The following is a 17,239-nucleotide window of genomic DNA, read 5'->3' on the forward strand; positions in this document are numbered from 1 at the left end:
GCCTGGAGTGGTGAGTCCTCTCTACCCTGGCTAAGGTTGTATAAAAGATCCAGTGTGATACCCAGGTGGGAGGGGTTTGCTGTCTGGAGAGAGGAATCCCCACTACCCTGGCTATAGTGGTACAAGTGCTCCACCCCCACTCACAGGGTCCCTGCCTCCGCCAGTATATAAGATCCCCTGACAACCAGAGTTTAGGTGTCCCCTCTCTCCTGGCTGCAGAGGTATACAAGTACCCCTCATAGCAAGATAGGATGGGTTTCCTGCATGGAGGAGAGAGTAGCCTCGACCCTGGCTAATGCAATATAAAAGCTCCCAGACACCCAGGAAGGAGGGGTCTCCCACCTTGAGGCATGAGTTCCATCTACACTGGCTGTGGCAGTAAAGGAGCTCCTCTGACACCCAAGTGGGAGCATCTCTGGACTGGAGGGCCAAGACAAAAAACCTTTGGCTCTTACCCTCTGGGTCAGTCTGAATTTAGGGAACAGAGAACTTCTCTGAAGAGCTTTGCAACTCTGATCAGGGAGATTAATGAGACCACTGGAGAATGAAAAGCCAATCAGTACGCTTGCTGTGAATAGGAAGGTCATTGAAGACAGCAGACATCCCTGATGCTCCCAAGGGAAGCCACATGGTCAAGCAAGACCTGGACCCATCCTAGCACAAATGGCACTAGCAGAACCAAGAAGCTGCTTTCAAGTTCCTTCATGAGCAACCCCTATGGGAATGTGGCTGAACCTTAACAATAGATAGAAACAAAGTTAATTTTGACCAGCTTGATCTTAAACACCTATGAAAAAAAGCTAAGCCAAAACACAGTCACTCCTGGGAGTAATGAAGAACAAGAACAGGTAGAAACAAGGAGACAGCAACTAGGCTAACAGGCTCTATTGGGAATGTTCAGTCAAGTATGGTCTTAGCTGCTCCCCCTCAGAGGACCCCTATTAGTAAAATTTATATTTCTCCTAATAGGACCATGACCATTAAATTGTCTACAAAAGTTCCTGCAAGATCAGATACATGAATTCACCAACCAGCCAGTCAGTCAACTACTTCTTTAAGACTACCCGACCTGATACCCAAGACGGAGACCTATGACTCATGACCAATTCCTCTTGCTCCAGAGATTCTGTGCCCACCTTAAATCATCTCTAATCCACTTCCCAGTTTTTATAGCCCCTCTTTCACTTCCTAGGAATGAGAACTTCTCTCCAGCAGGCCCATTCTGCTTGTTCTGTCTGCTCTGCAGTATCCCCAAAAGGAAGCATCAAACCTAAACTCTGCACACATCACATGAGGAGCCACCAGCCAGACGATGACTGGTAGAAAAATTCACTCACATGACTAGGCACAAAAAGCTTCACCACCTACTTACTTTGTTTGATACTTTTTCAAGTTGGATAGAAGCCTTCCCTATATCCAGGGAAATTGCTGACACCATCACCTCCATCCTCATTGAGGAGATCATTCCCAGGTTTGGATTTCCCACCACCATCCAGTCAGACAATGCTCCAGCCTTCACTTCTCGGGTTTTTCAACTAGTCCCCAAAGGCCTCAACATCACTTAGAGGCTTCACATCCCCCACAAACCCCGATCTTCATTTTCTATCCCAACCACCGATGGCGCTTTAACATCCAAGTTACTTGGCACCGGGATGACACCACCCACTCTCAGTTTATGGGTCAAGGCGATTTCTCTTCCACTGGCTGCAATTGGGCAGTCACTTAACATTTCTGAATTCAACCAAGCCACCTCTGATATTTCCTAGAGTCCCTATGACAGGACGAATGGCTGATACCAAGGATCTCCTCCACTCAGAAATGGTTTGATGCCATTGACAACCATTGGCTTCAAGAAAACATTATGGATTTTGCCCTTCTGAGATAACTGTCTATAGCCACTGGATGTTATCTCTAGCTGCCCTGGTATTCCCCAGCCTGTCCTTGAACTTTCCCCTGCTCTCCCACGTAGGTCCCATTCTACCATCTCTCAACAGGAAGTAGCCAAATGATTTTGTGCCATCCCCCACTCCCCTTAACTAAGAAAAACAAAAATAGAGGAATGATAGGTGCAAGAAAGGCTGAACTAAGTTGTCTGCAGGAAAACCCATGCACTGAAAAAACCATCTCTGGTCCCTTATCACCTATTTGCATCAAGTCTGAATTCTCAACCCCCCTCAAGGCTGATCACTTGACCCTCACTGTCTGGTGTAACAGAAACCCACATCTGACCTCTGCCCCATCTTCCTGAAGGCAGCAGATGACCCCCTTAGCAACTACTGTGTAGTCTAATCATTGTCTGATAAGAAGGTGCTTGCAGAAGGAGAACCCATTAGAATTTGGCTATAAAAACTCCCTCTTGCTGGGTCCCTCTCTCTTGCTCTCTCTGTCTTCCTCTCTTGCTTATGTTCTCCCTTGCACTCTCTTTCTTCTCTCGCTTGCTCTCTCTTTTTCTCCTTTTTGGCACTGCTGCAATAAAGAAGTGGTCACTATGAGTGTTGTGGTCACTTTCCTTTCACCCCTGACACCCTAGTGAAAGAGGTCTCACGCCAGGAGGCGAAAGTACCTTCTACACTGGCTGAGGTTGTATATGAGTTCTCGCTGACAGCCAGGTTGGAGGGGTCTCCCTCCTGGATGGGAGAGCCTCCTCTATCCTGGCTAATGTGGTGTACAAATTCCCCTGGACAATAAGGTGGCAGGGGTATCATGCCAAGAGGGGTGAGTCCCCATTACACTGGCTGCAGCGGTATATGAGCTAATGCCCCACACCCTGGTGGGAGAGTCTCCCACCTGAAGAGTTGAGTTCCCACAACACTAGCTGTGGGGGATATAAGAGCCCCCTCCTACCCCCAGGAAAAAGGGGTCTCCCGCCTTTAGGAGCCAGTCACTGCTACCCCATCTGCAGCTACATAATAAGCCCCCCTCCCCAGACACCAAGGTGGGAGGGGTCTCCCGCCTGAAGGGGCAAGTCCCCTCTACCCAGGCTAATGCGGTAAAGGAGTTACCACCATTCAAAGGTGGAAGGTGTCTCTTGCCTGGAGGTGCAAGTCACCTCTACCCTGGCTGCTGGGGTATATGAGCTCCACCTGACACCCAGGTGGGAGGGGTATCTTGCTTGGAGGGGTAAGTCTCCTCTATTCAGTCAGCTTTTATATTTGAGATTCTCCCTTTACCCAGATAGGAGGGGTCTCCCACCTGAATGGGCCAGTCCCTCTACCCTGGCTGCAGTGGTATACTAGCTTTCTCTGACACTCAGGGTGGATGGGTCTCTCTCCAGGAGGAGTGAGTCTCCTCTACCATGGCTGCAGCGGTAAAGGATCTCCCCTGATACCCAGGTGGGAGGGTCTCCTGTCTTGAGTGGCGAGTCCCCTCTACCTTGCCTGTGGCAGTATATGAACTCCCCCGACAACCAGGTGGAATGGGTATTTGGCCTGTAGGAGCGAGTCCCCTCTACACTGGCTATGATGGAATACAATTCCCCCCCCCCAAAATCCAGGTGTGAGGAGTCTTCCTCCTGGAGAGGAGAGTCCTCCCTACCTTGGCAACAGTGGTATAGGAGCTCCCCCCTATACCTAGGTGGGAGGGGTCTCCCGCCTCCAGAGCTTGTCCCCTCTACCCTGACTGTGGCAGCACATGAACTCCCTGACAACCAGGTGAAAGGGATCTTCTGCCTGTAGGGTCGAGTTCCCTCTCCCCAGTCTCTGGAGGTATAAGTGCTCCCACAGTCACCAAGGTTATGGGGTCTCCCAACTGGAGAGGCTAGTCCCCTCTACACTGGCTGCGGGGGTATTTGAGCTCCCACGACACCCAAGTGGGAGGGGTCTCCCGCCTGAAGCAATGAGTCCCCTCTACCCTGGCTGTGGCGGGATACAAGCTCTCCCAGACACCTAGGTGGGAGGGTTCTCCCACCTGAAGGGGAAAGTCTTCTCTTCCCTGGCTAAGACAGTATACAAGCGCCCGCCTACACACAGGTGTGAGTGGTTTTCCGCATGGATGGGAGAGTCCCCTTTACCCTGGCTTTGGTGGTATACAAGCTCCCCCAACACCCAGATCGGAGGGCTATCTCCCCTGGAAGGGCAAGTCCCCTCTAATTTAGCTCTTGCCAAATAAGTGCTGTCAGTACACCCAGGTGGGAGGGGTCTTCTTCCTGCAGGTGTGTGTTCCCTCTACTCTGGCTGAGGCAGTATAGGAGCTCCCCCCTACACCCAAGTGGGAGGGATCACCCACCCATAGGGCAAGTCCCCTCTACCCTGGCTGCTGCAGTAATCAAACCCCAGGAAACCCATTTGGGATTGGTCTCTCTATTGGAGGAGCGAGTCCCCTCTACCCAGGCTGTGGTGGTATAGGAGACCACCCAGACACCAAGGTGGGAGGGGTCTCCTGACTGGAAGGGCAAGTCCGCTCTACCCTGGCTGAAATGGTGTAGGATCTCCCCCTGAAAACCAGGTGGAATGGGTCTCTCTCCTAGAGGTGCAATTCCCCTCTACCCTGGCTGTGGAGATATAGGAGACCACCTAGACATCAAGGTGGGAGGGGTCTCCTGACTGGAAGGGGAAGTCCGCTCTACCTTGTTGGAAGTGGTATAAGAGCTCCCGCTGAAACCCAAGTGGGAGGGGTTTCCTGCCTGGAGGGGCGAGTCCCCTCTATCCCGGCTGGGGCGGTATAAGGTCTCCCACACACATACCCAGGTGGGAGGGGTCTCCCACATGGAAGGGCCAGTTCCCTCTACCCTGGCTGTGGTAGTATGTGAGATCCACTTATACACAGGTGGGAAGGATCTCCCGACTAGACCACCAAGTCCCTGCTATACTTGCTGTGGAGGTATACATGCTCCCCCAGACACCGAGGTGGGAGGGCTCTCCCGCATGGAGGGGAGAGTCCCCTCTATCCTGGCTGTGGCACTATATGAGCTCCCACTGACACTCTGGTGGGAACGGTCTCCCACCAGGAGGAGCAAGTACTTTATGACCCTGGCTGTGGTGGTATATGAACTACTGATGACAGCCAGGTTGGAGGGGTCTCCCGCCTGGATGGGCGAGTCTCCTCTGCTCAGGCTGAGGTGGTGTACAAGTTCCTGCTACATCCAGGTGGTAGGGGTCTCCTTCCAGGAGATTCGAAGACCATTAGCCTGGATGCAGCGGTATATGAGTTCTCTCCCCCCCCACACACACACCAAGGTGGAAGGGTCTCCTCCCTGAAGAGGCATGTGGCTGCTACCCCAGCTGCATCTGTGTATGAACCTCCACCTCACAAGATACCCATGTGAGAGGGGCCTTCCACCTGGAGGGGTGAGTTTCCTCTACCCTGGCTAAGGCAGTATAGAAGTTACCCCCATTCTTACGTAGGAGGTATCTCTCGCCTGGAGGTACAAGTTGTCTCTAACTGGCTGCTGGGGTATATGAGCTCCACCCAACAATTAGGTCGGAGGGGTCTTCTACCTGGAGGGGTGAGTCCCCTCTACCCTGCCTAAAGTGGTTTAAGAGTTACTCCCATTCCCAGGTGGGAGGTGTTTCTCCTGTAGAGGTGCGAATTGCCTCTACCCTGTCTGCTGGGATATTTGAGCTCCACCTGACACCCAGGTGGAAGGAGTTTTCATCCTGGATGGGCAAGTCCACTCTACCCTGGTTTCAGTGGTTAAGGAGCTTCCAGGATACCCAGGTGGAAGGGCCTCCTGCCTACAGGGGAGACTTCCCTCTACCCTGGCTGAGGAGCTGTACCAGCTCTCCCAGACACCCAGGTGGGAGAGGTCTTCTGCTTGGAAGGGTGAGTCCCCTCTCTTCTGGCTTCTGTGGTATATGACTTCCCACATTATATTCAGATGGGAGGCATCTCCCGCCTGAAGGGGTGAGTCCCCACTATCCTGGCTGCAGTGGTTTACTAGCTTTCCCTGACACTCAGGTTGGATGGGTCTCTTGCCTGGAGGGGTGAGTCCCCTCTACCCTGGCTGCAGTGGTAAAGAAGTTACACTCGACACCCATTTGGGAGGGGGACTCCCACCTCATATGGCAGTATGTGAACTCCCCTGTCAACCAGGTGGAAGGGATCTTATGCCTGGAGGGTCGAGTCCCCTCTCCCCAGGCTCTGGCAGTATAGGAGCTTCCTCCCAACAGCCAGGTTATGGGGTCTCCCGACAGGAGGGGCTAGTCCCCTCAACCCTTCTTATGGCAGCATAGTATCTCACCTCCAGAAACTCAGGTGGGAGGGGTCTCCCACCTGGAGGGGCAAGACCTATCTACCCTGGATTTAAAGGTATACAAGCTCCCCCAGACACCCAGGTGGGAGGGGTCTCACTCCTAGAGGTACGAGTCCCCTCTACCCTGGCTTCAGCAGTGCAGGAGCACCCCAGGATACCCAGGTGGATGGGGTCTTCCTCCTGGAGTGGCAAGTCCCCTTTACCCTGGCTGCAGTGGTTTAGAGCTCTCTTTGAAGCCCAGATGGGAGTAGTCTCCTGCCTGGAGGGGCAAGTCCCCTCTACCCTGGATGTAGTGGTATATGAGTTCCCCCACCACAGACAGGTGGGAGTGGTCTTCTGCATGGACAGGCGAGTCTCCTCTACGCTGGCTTTGTCAGTATACAAGCTCCCGTGACAGGCAGGAGGCAGTGGTATCCCGCCTGAAAATTCGAGTACCCTCTACTTTAGCTCTTGCCATATAAGTGATACGAGTACACCCAGGAGGGAGGTATCTTCCACCTGCCAGGGCATGTTTCCTCTATCCTGGCTGTGGCAGCATAGGATCCCCCCCCCCGAAACCAGGTGTGAGGGGTCTCCCGATTGGAGAGGCGAGCCCCTCTACCCTGATTGCGGAGGTATAGAAGCTCAACCAGACACCCAGGTGGGAGGGGTCTCCCAACTGGAAGAGCATGTTCATTCTACTCTGGCTGCAGCAGCATAGGAATTCCCCCTGACACCCAGGTAAAAGGGGTCTCTTGTCTAGAGATGAGAGTCCCCTTTATTCTGGCTGCTTTGGTATTTGAGAATCCCCACTTACCTAGATGGGAGGGTTCTCCCTCCTGAATGTGCCAGTCCCCTCTACCCTGCCTGTGTCAGTATATGAACTCCCCTGACAAGCAGGCAGAAGGGAGCTTTGGCCTGAAGGGACAAGGCCTCTCTACCCTGGCTAAGGCAGAATAAAATTTCTCTCCAAAACCCAGGTGTGAGGAGTCTTCTGCATGGAGAGGGGAGTCCCCTCTACCTTGGCTAGAGTAATATAGGAGCTCCCCCATACACCCAGGTGGGAGGGATATCCCACCTCTAGTGGCTTGTCCCCTCTACTCTGCCTGTGGCAGTATATGAACGCCCCTGACCACCAGGTGGAAGGGATCTTCTGCCTGGAGGGTCGAGTCCCCTCTCCCCTGTCTCTGGATGTTTAGGGGCTCTCCCCCAACACCCAGGTTATGAGGTCTCCCAACTGAAGAGGCGAGTCCCCTCTATCCTGGCTTTGGCAGTATACAAGATGCCCTGACACCCAGGTGGGAGGAGTATCCCCCCTGGAAGGGCGAGTCTTCTCTACTTTAGCTCTTGCCATATAAGTTCTCCCTGTACACCCAGGTGGGAGGGGTCTTTCTCCTGGAGAAGTGAGTCCCCTCTACCATCGCTGTGGCAGTATAGGAGTTACCTCCATTCACAGGTGGGAGGTTTCTCTCGCCTGGATGTGTGAGCTGTCTGTACCCTGGCTGCTGGGGTATATGAGGTCTAACTGACACCCAGGTGATAGGGATTTCCCGCAAAGAAGGGTGACATCCCTCTACCCTGGGTGATAGGGTGTACTAGCTCTTCCAGACACCCAGGTGGGAGGGGTCTCCCGCCTAAAGGTGAGTCCTCTCTACTTTGGCTGCTGCAGTATAGGAACTCCCCTGACATCCAATTGGGAGGAGTCTCCGGCTAGTAAGCTAGAGTCCCCTCTACTTTTCTGCAGTAGTATAGGAGCTTCCCAGGACACCCAGGTACAAGATGTCTCCAGTCTGGAGGGTATAGTTCCCTCTATCCAGCCTGAAGAAGTATAGGAGCTCCCCCAACATCCAGGTGTGAGGGGTCTCCTTCCTGGAGGGATGAATTTTCTCTTCCCTGGCTGTGGCGGTATAGGAGCTCTCCCCAACACACAGGTGGGAGGGTTCTTCTGCCTGAAGTGGAAGGTACCATCTACCATGACTGCGCTGGTATAAGAGCTCCACCTGACACTCAGGTGGGAAGGGTCTCCTGCCTGAAGGGGTGTGTCCCTCTATCCTGGCTGTGGCAGTATATGAGCTCCCCCTGACACCCTGTTTGGAGCTGTCTTCCGCAAGGAGGGGCAGTACTTTCTTCCCTAGATATGATGGTATAAGAGCAGCCCCTGACACTCAGGTGGGAGGGGTCTCCTGCCTGAAGGGGCATGTCCCTCTATCCTGGCTGTGGCAGTATATGACTTCACCCTGACACCCTGATTGGAGGGGTCTCTCACAAGGAGGGGCAAGTACTTTTTTCCCTGGCTATGATGGTATAAGAGCTCCCACTTACAGCCAGGTTGGAGGGGTATCCCACCTGGATAGGCAAGTCTCCTCTACCCTGGCTAAGGTGGTGTACAAGTTACCCCTGACACCCAGGTGGAAGGGTTTCGCCGGAAGGGGTGAGTCCCCTCAACCCTGGCCGCAGGGGTATAAGAGCCCCCTCTTATCCTCAGTAGGAAGGGGTCTCCTGCCTGAAGGGGTGAGTCGCTGCTACCCAAGATACAGCTGTTTACAAACCCACCTCCTCTCAACAGACAGGCGGCTTCCAACTGTTTGAATGAGTCACCTCTACCCTGGCTAAGGCCATATAGAAGTTACCCCTATTCCCAAGTGGTAGGTGTCTCTCGCCTGGAAGTGCGTGTTGCCTCTTTCAAGGCTGCTGGGGTATGAGTTCCACCTTACACCCAGGTGGCAGGGGTCTTCCGCCTAGAGAGGCGAGTCCCCTCTATCTGGTCTAAGCGGGTATAGGAGTTACTTCCATTTACAGGTGGGAGGTGTTTCTCTCCTGGATGTGAGAGTTGCCTCTAACCTGGCTGCTGGGGTATATGAGTTCCACCTGAACACCCAGGTGGAGGGGTCTTTCTCCTGGAGGGGCAAGTCACTCTACCCTGGTTGCAGAGTTTAAGGAGCTTCCCCTGACCCCCAGGGTGGAGGGGTCTCCCAACTAGAGAGGTGATTTCCCCCTACAATGGCTGCAGGAGTTTAATAGCTTTCCCAGACACCCAGGTGGGAGGGGTCTCCTGCTTGGAGGGGCAAGTCCCCTCTATTCTGGTTGCTGTGGTATACAAGCCTCCCATACCCAGAAGGGAGGGGTATCCCACTTTAAAGGATGAGTCCCCTCTACCCTGGCTGCAGTGGTTTACTAGCTTTCCCTGACACCCAGGAGGGAGGTGTCTCTTGCCTGGAGTGGTGAGTCCCCTCTACCCTGGCTGGAGTGGTATAGGAGGTCCACCCTACACCCAGGTGGGAGGAGTCTCCTACCTTTAGGGGCGAATCCCCTCTACAATGTCTGCTGCAGTAATCCAGCTCCCTTAGACACCCAGGTGGGAAGGGTCTCCTGATTGGATGGGTGAGTTCTCTCTATCCTTACTGCGGAGGTAGAAGAGCTCACCCAGACACCCAGGGGCGAGAGATCTCCAGACTGGAAGAAAAGTCCACTCTACCCTGGTTGCAGCACTATAGGAACTCCCACTGATACCCAGGTGGGAGGGGTCTCCTGGCTGGAGGGGTGAGTACCCTCTACCCTTGCTGCTGTGATAAATTATCTCATCCTGACACCCAGGTGGGAGAGTCTGCTGCCTGGAAAGGCAAGGCCTCTCTAACCTGGCTACAGTGGTATAGGAGGTGCCCCATACACCCTTGTGGGAGGGGTCTCCCGCCCCCAGTGGCGAGTTCCCTCTACTCTGCTTGTGGGATTGTATGAACTCCCCTGACAATCAGTTGGAGGGGATATTCCATCTGGACAATCGAGTCCCCTGTCTCTGGCTCTGGTGGTATAGGAGCTCCCCCGACACCCAGTTTATGGGGTCACAAGCCTGGATGGGCTATACCAGCTCTCCCAGACACCCAGGTGGGAGGGGTCTTCTGCTTAGAGGGGCGAGTCCCTTCTATTCTGGCTGCTGTAATATACGAGCTCCCCACCATTCCCAGATGGGAGGGGTCTCCCATCTAAAGGGGTGAGTTCCCTGTACCCTGGCTGCAATGGTTTACTAGCTTTCCCTGTCACTAAAGTTGGATGGGTTTCTCGCCTGGAGGGTTGAGTCCTCTTCACCCTGTCTGTGGTGGTAAAGAATTTCCCCCTGACACCCAGGTGGGTGGGTCTCCAGACTGGAGAGGTGAGTCCATTTTACCCTGGCTGTAGTAGTGTACCAGCTCTCACAGAAACCCAGGTGAGAGGGGTGTCCTACTTGGAGGGGCGAGTCCTCTCTATTCTGGCTGCTCTTGTATATGAGCCCCCCATATACAGACGTGAGAGGTCTCCCTCCTGAAAGGGCCAGACCCCTGTACCCTTGCTGCAGTGGTATATAGGATTTCCCTGACACACGGATTGGATGGGTCTTTCACCTGGAGGGGCGAGTCCCCTCAACCCTGGCTGTGGGGGTATAAGAGCCCCGTCCTACCTTCAGTAGGGATGGAACTCCCACTTGGAGAGCGAGTCACTGCTAACCCATCTGCAGCTGTATATGAAACCCCCCTCACTAGACACCCATGTGAGAGGCATCTGTTGACTGGAGGGGCGAGCCCCACTACCCTGGCTAAGGTCTTATAGGAGTTACCCCCATTTCTATATGGGAGGTGTCTCTCGCCTTGAGTTGCAAGTTGCATCTACCCTGGTTGCTGAGGTATATGAGCTCCACCTGACACCCAGGTGGAAGGGGTCTTCTGCCTGGAGAAGTGAGTCCAATTTACCGTTGCTGCAGAGGTTAAGTAGCTTCCCCTGACATCCAGGGGAGGGGTCACATGCCTAGAGGTGTGACTTTCCTTTATCCTGGCTAAGTGGGTGTACCAGTTCTCTGAGACACCAAGGTGGGAGAGGTCTCCTGCTTGGAGGGGAGAGTCCCCGCTGCTCTGGCTGCTGTGGTATATGAACTCCCCCATACCCAGATGAGAGGCGTCTCGCGCCTGAAGGGGCGAGTCCCCTTTAGCCTGACCGCAGTGGTTTTATATCTTTCTATGACACCCAGGTTGGATGGGTCTCTAGCCTGGAGGGGCGAGTTCCCTCTAAACTGGCTGTTGCAGTAAAGGATACCACCAGGACAACCAGGTGGGAAGGTCTCCGGCCTGGAGATGCAATTCCCCTCTACACTGGCTGCAGTGGTATAGGAGGTCCCCCTTATATCCAGGTGGGAGTGTTCTCTGCCTCCAGTGGGAGTCCCATTTACCCTGCCTGTGGCACTATATGCCCTGACAACCAGGTGGAAGGGATCTTCCACCTGGTAGGTAGAGTCCCCTCTCCCTTGGCTCTGGTAGTATAGGAGCTCCCCTCCACACATCCAGGTTATAGGGTCTCTTGACTGGAGAGGCGGGTTCGCTCTACACTGGCTGTGGGGTGTAGGAGCTCCCCCTGACACCCAGATGGGAGGAGTTTCCCGCCTAGAGCAATGAGTCCCCTGTACCCTGGCTGTGGCCATATACAAGCTCTCCCGGACACCCAGGTGTGAGGGGTCTCCCACCTGGAGAAGCAAGTCTTCTCTACCCTGGCTAAGGCCTTCTACAAGCACCCTGCTACACACAGGTGGGAGTGGACTTCCGCATGATAGGGTCAGTCGCCTCTACCCTGACTTTGGCAGTATACAAGCTTCCCTGACATCCAAGTGGGAGAGGTATGCCTCCTGGAAGGGAGAGTCCCCTCTATTTTAGCTCTTGCCATATGAGAGCTCCCAGTACACAAAGGTGGGAGGGGTCTTGCGCCTGCAGGGGAAGTTCCCTCTACCCTGACTGTGACACTATAGGAGCTCCCACTGACACCCAGGTGGGAAGGGTCTCCCGCCTATAGGGGCGAGTCCCCTCTACAATGGCTGCTGCAGTAATCAAGCTCCCCCAGACACCCAGGTGGGAAAGGTCTTCTGATTGGATGGGTGAGTCCCCTCTGTCCTTGCTGTGGAGGTAGAGGACCTAACCAAGACACCCAGGTGGGAGGGGTCTTCCGATTGGAAGGGGAAGCCCATTCTACCCTGGCTGCAGCAGTGTAGGAACTCACCCTGACCCCTAGGTTGGACTGGAGAGGCGAGTACCCTCTACCCTGGCTGCAGTGGAATAAGAGCTCCCCCTGAATCCCAGGTGGGAGGGGTCTTCCACCTGGCGGGTGGAGTTCCCTCTCCCCTTGCTGCTGTGGTAAATTATCTCCCCCTGACACCCAGGTGGGAAGAAGTCGGCATGGAGAGGCGAGGCCCCTCTACCCTGGCTGCAGTAGTATAAGAGGTCCCCCATACACCCAGGTGGGAGGGGTCACTTGTCTGCAGTTGTGACTCCCCTCTACCCTGCTTGTGGGAGTATATGAACTCCCCTGACAACCAGGAAGAAGGAATATTCCGCCAGGAGGGTCGAATCCTCTCTAGCCTGGCTAAGGAGGTATAGGAGTTACCCCCATTCCCAAGTGGTAGGTGTTTCTCGCCTGGAGGTGCGAGTTGCCTCTACCATGGCTGCTGGGATATATGATTTCCACATGAATACCACCTTAGAGGTCTTTGGCCTGGAGGGGCTAGTCACTCAACCCTGGCTGCAGAGGTTAAGGAGCTTTCCCTGACCCCCAGGGTGGAGGAGTCTCCCAACTAGAGGAGTGATTTTCTCCCACAATGGCTGTACGGGTTTACCAACTTTCCCAGACACCCAGGTGGGAGGGGTCTCCTGCTTGGAGGGGCAAGTCCCCTCTATTCTGGTTGCTGTGGTATACAAGCCTCCCATACCCAGATGGGAGGGGTATCCCGCTTTAAAGGATGAGTCCCCGCTACCCTGGCTGCAGTGGTTTACTAACTCTCCCTGACACCCAGGAGGGAGGTGTCTCTTGCCTGGAGTGGTGAGTCCCCTCTACCCTGGCTGGAGTGGTATAGGAGGTCCACCCTACACCCAGGTGGGAGGAGTCTCTCACCTTTAAGGTTGAATACCCTCTACAATGTCTGCTGCAGTAATCAAGCTCTCTGAGATACCCAGGTGGGAAGGGTCTTCCGATTGGATGGATGAGTCCTCTCTATCCTTGCTGAGGAGATAAAGGAGCTCACCCAGACACCAGGTGGGAGGGGTTTCCGGACTGGAAGAAAGGTCCATTCTATCCTGGCTGCAGCAGTGTAGGAACACCCCCTGACTCCCAGGTAGGAGGGGTCTCCCACCTGAAGAGGAAAGTCCCCTCTACCCTGGCTGCAGCAGAATAAGAGCTCCCCCTGAATCCCAGGTAGGAGGCGTCTCCCGCCTGGCGGGGTGAGTTTCCTCTTCCCTTGATGCTGCGGTAAATTATCTCAGCCTGACACCCAGGTGGGAGGGACTCTTCCTGGAGAGGCGAGGCCCCTCTACTCTGGCTGCAGCGGTATAGGAGGTCCCTCCTACACAAGGTGAGAGGTGTCTCTTGCCTCCATTGGCGAGTACCCTCTACCCTGCTTGTGAGAGTATATGGACTCCCCTGCCAACCAAGAGGAAGGGATATTCCACCTGGAGGGTCGAGTCCCCTGTCCGCTGGCTCTGGTGATATAGGAGCTCCCGCAACACCCAGGTTATGGGGTCTCAAGCCTGGAGGGATAAGTCCCCTCTACCCAGGCTAAAGAGGTATAGGAGTTACCCCCATCCCCAAGTGGTAGGTGTCTCTTGCCTGGAGGTGCGAGTTGCCTCTACCCTGGCAGATGGAGTATATGAGCTCACCTGACCCCCAGGTGGAAGGTGTCTTACACCTTGAGGGGCTAGTCCACTCTAACCTGGCTAAGGCAGTATAGGAGTTACCCCCATTTCCAGGTGGGAGGTGTGCCTTGCCTGGAGGTGCCAGTTGCCTCTACCCTGGCTGCTGGGGTATATGAGCTCCACCTGACACCTAGGTGGGAGGGGCCTTCTGCCTGGAGGGGCAAGTTCCCTCTACTGGAGCTAAGGTGGTATAGGAGTTACCCCCATTCCCATGTAGGAGGTGTTTCTTGCCTCAGGTGCGAGTTTTCTCTACCCTGGCTGTAGGGATATATGAGAGCAATGTAACACCCAGATGGGAGAGTTCTTTGACCTGGAGGGGCAAATCCACTCTACCCTGGCTGAAGGGGTTAAGGAACTTCCCCTGATATCCAGGTTCGAGGAGTCTCCCTTCTAGAGGAGTGACTTCCCTCTATTCTGGCTGAGGGGGTGTACCAGCTCTCTCAGACACCGAGGTGGGAGGGGTCTCCTGCTTGGAGAGGCGAGTCCCCTCTGTTCTTGCTGCTGTATACAAACTCACCCCCATACCCAGATGAGAGCTGTCTACCGCTTGAAGGGGCGACTCCCTTTTACCCAGGCTTCAGTGGTCCCTGACACCTAGGTTGAATGGGTTTCTCACCTGCAGGGGTAAGTCCCCTCCATTCTGGCTGCTGCAGTAAAGGAACTCTCCCTGACACCCATGTGGGAGAGTCTCCGGCCTGGAGAGGTGAGTCCTCACTACCCTGGCTGCAGTGGTATAGGAGTCCCCCCTATATCCAGGTGGGAGGGGTCCACCGTCTTGAATGGCGAGTCCCCTCTACCCTTCCATGGCAATATATGAACTCCCCTGACAATCAGGTGGACGAGTTATTCCACATGGGGAGTTGAGTCCCCTCTCCTCTGTCTCTGTATAGGAGCGGTATAGGAGCTCCCTGCGATACCCAGGTTATGGCGTCTCCTGACTAGAGAGGTGTGTACACTCTACATTGACTGTGGGGGTATACGAGTTCCCCCTGACACCCAGGTGGGAGGGGTTTCCCGCCTGGAGCAATGAGTTCCCCCTACCCTGGCTGTGGCCATATACAAGCTCTCCCAGACATCCAGGTTGGCGGGGTCTACCGCCTGGAGGAGCAAGTCTTCTCTATCCTGGCTAAGGTGGTATACAAGCGCCCCCCTTCATACAGGTGGGAGTGGACTTCCGTATGGAAGGGCGAGTCTCCTCTACCCTGACTTTGGTGGTATCCAAGCTCTCCCGACACGCAGGTGGGAGGGGTATCCTGCCTGGAAGGGCGAGTCCCCTCTACTTTTGCTCTTGCATAAAAGAGGTCCCAGTACAACCAGTGGGAGAGGTCTTCTGCCTGCAAGGGAGTGTTCCCTCTACACTGACTGTGGCAGTATAGGAGTTCCCACTGACACCCAGGTGGGAGGGGTTTCCCATCTGTAAGTGCTAGTCCCCTCTACACTGGCTGCTGCAGTAATCAAGCTCCCTCAGACACTCAGGTGGGAAGGGTCTCCCGATTGGAAGGGCGAGTCCCCTCTACCCTTCCTATGGAGGTAGAGGAGCTCACCCAGACATCCAGGTGGGAGGTGTCTCCCGACTGGAAGGGCAAGTGTGCTCTACCCTGGCTGCAGCAGTGTAGGACCTCCCTCTGACACCCAGGAGGGTGGTATCTTCTGCCTGGAGGGGCGAGTCCTCTCTACCCTTGATTCGGGGGTATAGGAGCTCTCCATGATACCCAGGTGGAAGGGATCTCTTTTCTGGAGGGGTGAGTCTCCTCTACCTTGCCTGTGGTGGTATAGGATTTCCCCTCACACACACAGGTGGGAGGGGTCTCCCACTTGGAAGGGCGAGTTCCCTGTACCCTGGCTGCTACAGTAATTAAGCCTCCCCTGGACACCCAGTTAGGAGGGGTCTCCTGATTAGAAGGGTGAGTCCCCTCTACCCTTGCTGCATAGGGATAGGAGCTCACTCAGACACCCACGTGAGAGGGGTTTATCAACTGAAAGGGCAAGTCCATTCTATCCTGGCTACAACAGTATAGGAACTCCCCACTAGGGTGTCAGGAACAGCTAATATACCACTGCAGCCAAGGTAGAGGAGACTGGCTCCTCCAGGAGGGCAACCCCTCCCACCTGGGCGTGTGGGTTCCCTGACCCCAGTGGGAGGGGTGTCCCACCTAGAAGGGTGACTCCCCACTACCCTGGCTGAGGGGTTGTACCAGCACTCCTGACACCAAGGTGTAGGGGTCTCCTGCTTCGAGGGGCAAATCTCTATTCTGCCTGCTGTGGTATACGAGCTCTCCCTCATATCAAGATGGGAGGTGTCTCCTTCCTGAAGGGTCAAATCCCCTCTACCATGGCTTCAGAGGTATTCTAGTTCCCTGAAACACAGGTTGGATGGATCTCTCTCCTGGAGGGGTGAGTCCCCTCTACCCTGGCTGCTGCGGTAAAGGATCTCCCCTTGACACCCAGGCAGGAGGGTCTCTGACCTGGAGAGGTGAGTCCTCTCTATCCTGGATGCAGTGGTACAGGAGCTTCACCCTAAACTAAGTTGGGAAGGGTCTCCTGCCTCTAGTGGTGAATCTCCTCTACTCTGCCTGTGGTAGTATATGAACTCTCCTGACAACCAGGTAGAAGGGATCTTCCATCTGGAGGATCCAGTACCATCTCCCCTGGCTCTGGAGGTATAGGAGCTCCTACGACACCCAAGTTATAGGGTCTCTGGACTGGAGGGCGAGGACACTCTACACTGGCTGTGGGGTATACGACCTCCCACTGACACCCAGGTGAAAGGTTCTCCCACCTGAAGCAATGAGTCCCTTCTACCCAGGCAGTGGCAGTATACAAGCTCCCGCAGACACCCAGGTGGGAGGGGTCTCCCGCGTGGAGAGGCAAGTCTTCTCTACCCTGGCTAAGGTAGTATACAGGCACTCCCCTAAAAACAGGTGGGAGTGGTCTTCTGGATGCATGGGCAAGTTTCTTTTACTCTGGCTTTGGTGCTATACAAGTTCACCTGACACACAGGTGGGAGGGGTATCCCGCCTGAAAGGGCAAGTCCCCTCTACTTTAGCTGTTGCCATATAAGAGGTCCCAGTACACACAAGTGGGAGGGATCTCCTGCCTGAAGCAATGAGTATTCTCTACCCTGCCTGTGGTATTATATAAGCTCTCCCAGACACCAGGGTGAAAGGGGTCTCCCTGGCTAAGGTAGTATACAAGCGCCTCAGTAAACACAGGTGGGAGTGGTCTTACACATGGATGGTCAAGTCTCCTCTACCCTGGCTGTGGAGGTATAGGATCTGCCCCCCACACACTGAGGTGGGAGGGCTCTCCCACCTGGAGGAGCCAGTCTCCTGTACCTTGGCTGCAGTAGTATACTACCTGTCCCTGACACCCA

The sequence above is a fragment of the Callospermophilus lateralis genome, chromosome 13 (assembly GCF_048772815.1).
Source record: "Callospermophilus lateralis isolate mCalLat2 chromosome 13, mCalLat2.hap1, whole genome shotgun sequence".
Taxonomy (NCBI): Eukaryota; Metazoa; Chordata; class Mammalia; order Rodentia; family Sciuridae; genus Callospermophilus; species Callospermophilus lateralis.